Below are 8,701 nucleotides of genomic sequence, written 5' to 3' on the forward strand. Positions count from 1 at the left end.
CTCTGGAAACCTGGCTTTCCTGCGGTATAAGCAGCAGCTTCAGCCAGGGCGTGACAGAAATCTATTGTCTCTAAGGCTGTATTTCGATGCAAAATGCTCTGGTAAAGCCAGCAATCCTCCTCTCCCCCACGTGTGGCTATTGTTTGAAGTGCAGAACAATTGAAGGGTGCTCTCATGGGCTAAAGATAGCGCGGCAGCTGGTGCTGTCCTTTTCCCTGTAACTGAGAATAAAACAATGCCCGAGTATTGTCTGCATTGCTGGAGCGGTGACATTGGACTCTGCCAAGGGAGCATCTAAAAGATCAATGAAACCCGGGTTTATTTATAAGCGGGTAGTGTCATTTCTTCCCCAAAGTAATTTCACTTCCTTGGCTTTTCCAGCAGACAAGTGAGGCACAAATAGCCCGAGCCTGGCAGGAGCGGGGGTGGCGAATGGACCTGCAGTGCCAGGCTGCTCCTTTGCTTCCCGAGCTGTGCCCAAGCCTCTGCAGCACCAGGGAGGGTTCCAGCCATGGATATGGATCCCCCTGTGCCGGCAGGGAGCAGGCACAGCCCCAGGGCTGGCCGGGCAGGGACCCGGCAGCTGGTCCTGGGGGCAGGTCCCCACCAACACCGGCACTTCCTCGGGAAGCTTTGATAATATCCCGAGCTGGGAGGGACCCCCAGGATCCCCCAGCTCAGCCCTGGCCCTGCCCAGACCCCCCAACAACCCCACCCTGGGCATCCCTGGCAGCGCTGTCCAAACGCTCCTGGAGCTCTGGCAGCCTCGGGGCCGTGCCCATTCCCTGGGGAGCCTGGGCAGTGCCAGCACCTCTGGGGAAGAACCTTGCCCTGAGATCCAGCCTGGCCTGGCACAGCTCCAGCCGTTCCCTGTCCCTGTCCCAGAGAGCAGAGATCAGTGCCTGTCCCTCCACTGCCCCTCAGGAGGGAGTTAGAGATTTCTGGGCAGGGTTATCTCACTCACCAGCCACCAGGCAGGGAGCACAGACTCTGTGTGTGTGTGTCCAGCTCAGCTGCTGTGCTGGGGTGCTCAGCACCCTGAGCCCAAACACCATGGGACAGAGCCTTGTTTAGGGACAGGGGATGGTTTATAGGGGAAAGCTGCTGTCTGCAGTCCAGACTAGAGACTGGATACCTGGAACCAGGCATTTGCTGCAGTTTTTACACAGAAAAGCCCATCTTGGCTGATGTGCCATAGCGAGGTGAGCAGTTCTCTTGTCGTGAAGTGAGGACGTGCAGGAATATTCCTCCCTCTGAGGTCTTGAGAAAGGTCCAAGCTGAGTGGATCCCATAAAGAACTCCCATGCCTGTTGCTGCTCCACTTTGAACAATTGTCCCCTGCCATGAGAGGGACTGAGCTCGATCTCGTGTGAGGGTTGATGACCCAGAGCAGTGGGGAGGCTTCCCCTGGAGTGAGGGAGAAGGTGCAAGAGGGATGGAGACAGCAGGGGGCTGGGATAGGGCTGTACCAGGAACTGGGTGTGTGGGCTTGCTGTGTATGTACAGGACAACACCCACCCAAACTCCTCCAAAAATCTCCCAGCTCTGCTCCCAGATCTCTCAGCAGATGGAAATTGGTACAAAACCAGAGCAGCTGGGGCACTGCAGGGCAGACCATGCCCACGAGTGTCAGAACTGCAGCCCAGCTCTGGTTCTGATCAGCCTCTGCCCCTCCCTCGCAGCCTCCAAGGCAGCTGCTGGTCATGATTTCCAAAGGCTGCTGTGTTCCAGGGTCTGTCCTGGCAGGCCAGCAGCAATTAAGGTGCTATTAAGTGTTCAGATGAACATCAGGGCAAGATTCTCTTTATTTTCATTGTTTTGAAGTGCATTGCCAAAACCTCACCGGAGGCCCACACATTCCTGTAATTTGGCAGTGTTCAGTACAACCTTCATTCCTACACAGATGCTTTATCATGGCAATCCCCAGAAGAAAACCCCCAGAACCTCAAAGCTGGAAAATTCAAGGCAAACAAACAAAACTCTCCAATTTTCCCAGTCTCCAGTGGCCTCACTCTCTCCATGCCTGTGTGTGACCTTGCTTGCTAACTCTATACACCAATTTCTCATGCCATGCCTCTTCCAGGTGCTTTCTCATTCCTCATATTCATTTTGGAGGTTCCCAATGTGAAGGCTCAGCCACCCCCATGCCTGTGCTGCCCAGGGCTCGTGCATGGCGAGGTGGGAACCACTGCAGGAGGGTGCTCATGGCAGCAGCAGCTTTGTGTGTGTGCTCATGAGGGGTCAGAAGGCAGCACTGCCAGCCAAAGGACAGCCAGCTCAGGATGGGCACTGTCCCCAGGGGGGACACCCAGTACCCATGGTGGGAAGTGCCCAGGGAGCTGTGAGATGAGGGGATCCAGTGCTAACCCCATCCTAGACCCTACAGGAGCACCTTAACTTTGGGATGTGCCCCCATCTCTGCTCACTTCGGGGGGGCTGTGCTGGGCTGGTGGCTGCTATCTCTGTCACCCTGGTGGGACAGGCCTGGGGGGGCTCAGGGGTTTGCCTTGGAGGGGGCCTTGCACTCCAGGCTGAGCTGGAGGGATGTGAGCGGTCTGGCAGCACTGGCCTGTCACCTCCTGCCTCGCTGCAAGCAGACATTCCCACTCCATGGAAATATGCCTGAAATAGCCCCTCTGCAGATTGTCTTTATCTAATCAGCTGCCTTTGCACCCCCCTCAGTGCATTTCAGGGAGCTGATAGTGGGGATATGTTAAGTGTGGAAACCTCTAGCGAGCTGCCCGACACGGAGAGTAATTCTCCTTCCTGCCACTTATCAGAGCCTGTTAATGGGAAACATTCCTCCTGGGGGTCAGGGAGCAGCCAGGGGATTTCTCTGGAGAGGGTGGCTGAGCCCCTGGCACCCTCCTGGCTCTCCAGGGCTGGGCAGGAGCTGGTCTGAGCACAGAATGTTCACTGAAGGGGCAGCTCTGCTGTCTGGTGCTGTCCTGTCCCATGGGGAGAGACTTGTCCAGCCCTTGGGGGCTTGGCTGAGGAGCTCCATCCTTTTCCATCGTAGCATGGGACACCAACACCAAGCACAGAGCCCAGGGGGAAGAACAGCGGTGTCTCAGAGGTCAGGGGAGATGATCTCACTGCTGAGGGTGGGCATGCAGGGCTGGGGGATCATTTGGGCAGGCTGTTCACTCTGGGCAAAAGCCACCTAAAGAAAGCTCCCCTCTGCTCAGGCTGAAGCCATGAGCTCCTCGTTGTGCCCATGGGATTTTGTGGGAGCTCCACAGGATGCTACTGCCCTTCCCACCTGCCTGAGCAGGGCACAGCTCAGGCCTTGCCAGCCATACAAGGATGAGCTTTCCACCATCCAGAAAAACCACATCACAAACACCAGCACCAAAACCACCCAAACCTGGCAGAAGAACCCTTCAGCAGCTGCTGGAGTGACCATTTCACATTTCCCCTTTCTACAGATCTGCTTGGCCTTTGATGGACCCTGCTGGAACCTCTTCAAAGAGGGAGAGAAACCAGGGCGAACAGAAGGAACTGCAGGAGGAATCTCCGAAAATAAAATCGCTTTAAAGATAAGGCAGGGGAGGGGGTGAGCAGAGTGCGGGGCGAGTCTGTGCCCTGAGAAGAATGTGTGAGGCTGGGCCAGCTGGTGGGTCTGGGCCAAGGGCTCATCCCACTGCCGGGCCGCTTGTGGCAAAGGTACTTGGCACACGACCCACCAAAGCCTCGGGTCCCTCCAGGGAGTGGGTGGAAACCTGACGCCAAGCCCAGGACAGAGAGGCAGAAGACCACCAGGGTAACCTCAGAGGGATCTGGGGTCCCCCAGAAGCTGTGGCTCTTCAGGATGCTGGAACTCTGCCATCTTGGCAAGACTGAGCATGCCATGGTCAAGAGGGACCTCAGGACCGGTGTCCCTGTGGTCTCCCCTGGGGGTTGCAGCAGATACTTTGGTGGAGTCCAGCTCTGCACCGGCTGCTCACAAAGGAAATGAGGACCTGCACTCCTGAGCACTAACCTGCTGAGGAGTGCCCACATGGGACATGGAGATGGGGCCCTGCACCCCATTTTATCCTGATGTACCCAAAGTCCTTGTTCATGCTACAGAATGGGAGGGAAATGGGAGCACTTCTGTTCTTGGGGGAGTCTGGCACCATGCAAAGCACTGACATTGCACTGCACTGCCAGAGGGCAACATCAACACATCCCTGAGCCCAGCCATCCTCCCTGCTGGGGCTCAACCCACCGGGGATGGGTGTGGAGTCCTCCTCCACCCTGGGAATCTCCCAGAGTCTCTCCAAAGCAGGGTGGGAGGGCAGGCACCTTTCTGTTGGGGGTTGCAGACATGATGGCACTGGGAACCCAGACTGGGGGTGGGGGGAGCAGCAAACCTGTGCTGGATGGAAAGACTGACCATGGCTGGGGCTCGGATTCAGGGCAGGTGCTGGGGCGGCAAAAATCTCTCTGCAGCCTCGGCTGTGTGCCCAGGCTGAAGCCACACGCCCAAAGCAGCCTCCAGTGCTGCTATTCTGGCTGTGACAGAGCCTGTGCCACATCCAGCCTGGGCACAGCTGATCCTTAACCACTCCCTGCCTCAGTTTCCCCCACTGTCAGGGGGGTACAGCAGCCCCAAGTTACTTTGGGGTGTGAGATGTGCTGAATGGGGAATATCAAACCCTGCAACCACGGGCCCTGGTTCTCCAGGGTAGAAACCTCATTGCACTTTGGATGCCAGCAGCTAAATGGCTTTTCCTGGAGCTGGCACAGCCCCAGGGTGTCCTGCTCCCATCTCGAGCAGCCAGGATGGAGGTGTGCTCCAGGCTGCAATCACACAGCACCTTTGGGTGCTCTCTGGGTAAAATGGTGTGCAGGAAACCCAGCAACCTCTCCACTGAGAGATTATGAACTTGGCCTAGCCACAAAACAACCTCCCATGCCAAGGTGAGGAGTTCAGGGAGCAGAACCTGCAGGATCAAGCCCCAGAGTCCTTCCCCTTCCAGACAGTCTGTCTGGGAGAAGCTAAACCAGAGCTGAGTGAGAAGCTGGGATGTTCCAGCTGGAAAATCCAGCAGCCACACACATCCCACCAAGCAGCAGCTCCCCTGGCATGGTGTGAGGCAGGAGCAATGGGATCGAGTGCTCAGGTGCAGGAGGAACTGGCAGAGCTCTCATTCCTCAGCTCCCCACTGGAGCAGGCAGAGCAGGCTGGGAGAGCTGTGCTGCCTTCCCAAGCTGCAGTCTCTCACTCTGCCTTTGTACTCGCCTGACAATACAGGAATAAAAATAACCAGGCTGCATTTGCAGAGAGATAAAAGTGAAGTTTGCCTTTTGTGTCTGTCCGGGCAGTGGGACAGCAGCACCAATGGAGCTGTGTGGACATGACACATGGGAATTTCTGACATATCTTTTCCCACTCTGACCTTGACAGACACAATAAAAAGGGGCTTTGCAGCATGCACAGAGCCACTCAGTCCTAGCACCAAGGTCAGTAATACAGAGCATGTCTGTGTGCACGCGTGTCCCCTGTACTAACCCGCTTCACCCCTGCTGGCTGGCTGAGCCCAGAGGACAGGGGCTGGCTCTGGTGGCACAGGGGAGGGTGGGACAGACCTGGATCATGAGCATTTTTGCTGAGGACTCTGTGTTTTTCCAAGTTGTGGCTCCATTTGTGATGCTGTGGCGTTCCAGAGCTCTGCAGGGTGGCACTGCATTAGATGGATATTAAGAAGCACGATCATAAAAGCGCTTTTCCAAGCAGCTTCCACTCCAGCCTTCTAGAAGGGTCTTCCCAGGGAGAATACATCCAGCCTTGCTTTTATCTTGCTGCAGTATTGCTCAGCAGAACAGCCCTGGGTCTTTGTGCAGGGCACCAGGGCTCCAGCGGGTCTGTAGAGCTGGGACAGGTTTTAGCTGAGCTTATCAAGGAAATTGGTGTTATTGACAATCTCACCTAAAGTGGGAATGTGGATTTTGACACCAAAGAGATTCCAGCTCACCCAACTGGGACTTCCAGTGAAGGGATGACAGCATCAGGAGGGAAAGTGTTCAGTAATTGTCTCATTAATATAATTTTTATCAGCTAGCACTGTTGCTGTCTTCTCTCGCTCCCTAAAATGAAAAGCTTGTCTAGTGTCACTCGGTTCTCAATCCAGCGGTGGGCACTTTCCCCACACACTGACCCCTTGTCCCTCCCTCCTTTCAGTGCTCAGGTGCCTTTCACTCTTCCTTTGCTGCTGCCAAGTCTCCCTCAGCTGGACAAGATGTCTCTGCTGGACATGAGCGAGTTTGGGGAGGCTGCTCCGTACCTCCGGAAAAGCTACACGGAGCAGCTGAAGCTTCAGACGATCCCGTTTGATGGTGAGAGCCCCTGTGTGTCCCCGAGCCTGTCCCTCTGCCAGGGCTCTCTCAGGAGTCCTCCCTGCCCCTTCCCCTTCCCCTGTGCTGCTCCTCAGGGGCACTGCAGAATCCCCCCAGCACCCTGGAGGGTGAGAAGATCTCACAAGTGAGAAAAGCAGGTTTTTGACCTTCCTCTGGTTTGCTGAGGTGTGGGTGGAGGTGATCCTTCGTCTCCCCAGACCCTGAGGGCCATGAGGGCTGAGGGACTGGTGTCAAAGCCTCCTGCAGCTGTTTCCTCTTGGAGGTGTCCTCTCTGTCCCAGCTCTTCCATGGCTTGCCATGCTCAGGATCCAGGGCCCAACTTGTTCCTTTGCAGTTTGGCAGAAGAGAAGAGATTTGCTTCCTTACACTGCCCTCTTCTCATGGCAGTCTGAATGCAGGCACACATGAAGCAGCAGATTTCTGTCTGGCTAGAAGCTGATCCCACCAAAGTAAAAAGCTGCCAAATATGCAGAAGGCAAAGAAATCCCAGCTCCTATGAACAAGAACATAAGAAGGAATAATCACTGTCCTTCCACATTATCAAACTGCATTTATGTGGCTTTCAGTTGACAATTTCACGTGGTCTCCTACATTTCAACCTGTATTATATCTTCTTTCCTTTCCTTTCCCTTCCTTCTTCCACTTCTCCTCCAGGAAAGAAGCGAGCTTGGATCCCAGATGAGAAAGAAGCCTACATTGAAGTGGAAATAAAAGAAAGCTCTGGTGGGAAAGTCACTGTGGAAACCAAAGATAAGGAAGTAAGCAAATACCTTTCCTTTTCCAAGGGAGAGCAAGTGTGTGTGGCGGGGGATACGTGTGACAAGATCACGTCTGAAGCCATGAGCTCCTGCTGATAACCCTGTCCCGCTGCTCAGTCCTGCCCCGGGGGGACACACACGGCACTGTCAGCACACTCAGGCCAGCTCCTTGCCAAGGGTGGCACCAGTTCAGCATCTCCCACCGAGGGGTTGCTGTCTCAGCCCGGGCATCCTGCGGGACACAGCGAGGGCAGCCTGGGGCTGGCCCGGCACGGCTCCTGCATGGGGGAACATCCCCAGCACAGCCCTTTGTGATGCTGAGCCGGTGCCCGGCTCATCCCGGAGCCTCACAGCACAGGTAAGGGGCCAAGTGGCCAATTCCTGCTCCTTTTAGCCCAGGTTTGCAGTGGGGTTAGCTGTTGGGAGGACAGGCTGTGGCAGGAGAGAGGCTCTAGCTTTCCTCGGCAAAGCAAGCAAGGACCAGCTGGTATTCGTCAAGATAATATCCAGTGCAATTAGCTGCAAATGAGCTTAATTAATATTCCTTTCTGGGCTATGGGAGTCTCATGGCTCTGCAACTTCACTGCAGAGCAGAGACTCACCCTGGTATGAAACTGGGAAACAGAACAAGGACCTCACCAGGCAGTAGATGATAGACTTTATTATTTCTATTTATTCTCTAGTCAGACTAGCACTAAGAAGGGTTTGTGCCTCCTAAATGTAAAAAAAAAAAAATATGCAATTGTCTTTGAAAAATGTCAAAGCTTTGAAAATATTTTTTGTCCGAATTTTGGAAAGTAAGTAAAGAGATTTGCCCTCTCCAAAGTAAAATTTGTCAGAGAGGAGTTATAAATATTAGAAGTTCACTCAGGTATTTAGAACACATTCAGATTCTGAGAACAGAGCAGTTTCCAAATCCTCTTTTGCTGTTTCCTCTTGAAGCTGTCTTTTTAATGATTTGTCACGGATTTACAAAATCAGAAACTGTATCAGCTTTCCCCAGATAAGTATTTTCAGCAGAAATCTTCAAGAGTCATAGAGCCCTCCCTTATCCTTCTGTGTACCCTCCTGCTTTTAACACCTGGCGCCTTTTAACACCACGCACTTCATCTTCATGATGAAGATAAACCTCTGAAAGATTTCATTTAATCTTTATTAACAAGACCATTTGCTAAATCCAGCTTCTCCCATCCGGGCCAGATACGTAATGTGATATTTTCCCCGTGCTTGGTCTCATGGGATTAAATAAATCCAGTTTTAAGTGATGTGGTACAGGCTTCAGCTGTTTGCCCAAATAACCGGGGATCTCTTGGAGCAAACGACAGCGCTGGCATGGGCTTTTAGGTTGGGAAGGAGAACACAGGATGGGGGTGTCAGGCACATTGTGGGGGAACAACTTGGACCCTTCTGTCACGCTCAGGAGGGAACGAGCCGGGCTTGCTTGTCCCAGCTGGGCTTTGTGGCCAGGTGCTGCTGGGGCTGCCCTGGGCCTGTCACCCCAAAAGGCTGGGCAGCCCTGTCAGGGTGACAGCAGGCACTGTGGCCAGGGCTGTCCCCGGTGTCAGGGTTCCATGTGGCAGGTTTTGGGGCCGAGGGTGTTC

The 8,701-nt window shown here is 54.3% G+C and overlaps 1 long non-coding RNA gene across 1 annotated transcript; it reads right to left on the minus strand.

Moving 5' to 3' along the window:
* Positions 1-458: 458 nt before the first annotated feature.
* Positions 459-7,613, minus strand: LOC147650199 (uncharacterized). The gene is made up of 3 exons (XR_015277107.1): positions 7,113-7,613; positions 6,934-7,033; positions 459-6,835 (listed from the first exon to the last, which is right to left on the minus strand). It is a non-coding gene; the product is annotated as an uncharacterized LOC147650199 (long non-coding RNA).
* Between the last annotated feature and the right edge of the window lie 1,088 nt (positions 7,614-8,701).

This window comes from Cyanistes caeruleus, chromosome 16 (genome assembly GCF_971803275.1).
Source record: "Cyanistes caeruleus chromosome 16, bCyaCae1.hap1.1, whole genome shotgun sequence".
In the NCBI taxonomy this organism is placed as follows: domain Eukaryota; kingdom Metazoa; phylum Chordata; class Aves; order Passeriformes; family Paridae; genus Cyanistes; species Cyanistes caeruleus.